Source organism: Trachymyrmex cornetzi, unplaced genomic scaffold (assembly GCF_001594075.2).
Source record: "Trachymyrmex cornetzi isolate Tcor2-1 unplaced genomic scaffold, Tcor1.1 scaffold485, whole genome shotgun sequence".
NCBI lineage: Eukaryota > Metazoa > Arthropoda > Insecta > Hymenoptera > Formicidae > Trachymyrmex > Trachymyrmex cornetzi.
This window is the reverse complement of record NW_017299674.1, coordinates 124,107-125,585: the sequence shown is the minus strand read 5'-3', so window position 1 is coordinate 125,585 and position 1,479 is coordinate 124,107. Positions and strand designations below refer to the sequence as shown.

The 1,479-nt window shown below is 30.6% G+C and overlaps 1 protein-coding gene across 1 annotated transcript in view; it reads right to left on the bottom strand.

The window, feature by feature from the left end:
* Nucleotides 1–1,479, bottom strand: part of LOC108765351 (acetylcholine receptor subunit alpha-like) — a 67,088-nt gene that overhangs the window by 3,084 nt on the left and 62,525 nt on the right. The window lies entirely within an intron of this gene.

Here is a 1,479-nt window from a genome sequence, read left to right as displayed (position 1 = left end):
TATATATATATATAAAATAAAATATATTGTAATAATAATTGTACTTCGGAAAACATCGAAGTAATGGATAATAATAATAAAGTCAAAAATTATCTCATAGAATGGGGGTTAGACTCTTATTTGGACATATTCAAAGGTAAGTGATGCAAATGTAAACATAAAATTGGCAAAATAATAATATAACACAAACCAAAACGCTAGACTTTTACCAGAGGCAGAGATTCGGTTGAGATAACCGAAAACAATTGCCTGAGTAGCGGAAACCTTTCATAGGAATTTTTCTGTTCTTACAACCGAGTTTTCATCTGGTCTCCAGAAAACAGAAAATTTCGGTTGTTGTAACCGAAATTCAATTATACGAACCGAATCTTTTTTTCCGTGCAAAGTTACATAATGAAATCGTGTAATTAAGACATGTAAATCTCGTAGCAGATTATTCCAAATTAATACGTGATTTCTGAAAAATCATATGATATTGAAAATAATTTCATTCATTATCTGATTTTGTAGTTACCGAATTTTAAAGAACTGAATGATAGAAACAGAGAAGAAAGAAAAACATATTATTATATGATTTTTTAAATTACGTACTCTCTAAATCTGAACCAGTGGATAATCACTGATATCAGTGCCAAATATGCCACTGGTAATCAGTGAGTGAAATGTGAAATTCTTAACTTAGCTAACCTTTATTATGTGATCTAATTAATCTTATTTTAGTGCATTAAATTCAATAAATATAGTATTAGAAGATTGAAATTAACATATAAATATTAATCCTTTTTTAGTTTGCGAAGATTCGTTTTGCGGATCGCACGTTGTAACTCAAGCGTGATGATCGTAACACTACAGTACAATCAATTAGAATGTATACGATCTATAGAGATAGAAATCTCTTTGTACAACTTGATAAAGATTTTTATTGTGAAGATTAGAAGTGTGACTGAATCATGTTAAAATTGCGAACGAAGATATCGTGATGCGAAATCCGAAATGTCAAAATTTTATGTAAGATACGTCCGCCTCAAAAAGTCATCTCCTTTTCATATTTTCGACGGTAGATGGCACTCGTTTATTGCTGTCATTTACCGGCTTATTTATCTATAGTTTCATTAGCACTGTATTATGTGTCGACATTTCACTGTATAGTTACTTTAATACTTTAATAAGTTACTTTTAAATTAAAAGTGTATAAAAATATAAAACAGGCCGCTTGATGTGTGAACATCATTACGTATATATTCATGCCGTTTATAGCCTCTCGAATTTGGTAACGGCATGAATATATACGCAATGACGTTCACACATTAAGCGGTCAAGTGACCTGTTTTAAAATTTTATATGCTTTAGATTAAAATTACTTAGAAACTAAAGCCGCAATCAAAGATCTAAAAACATTTTTATTATATGTCGTCGGTATCTTTCGATTGCGATCAGTCCGAATAAAATTGGTGCAGCCGATACCGAGATCTGAAGATC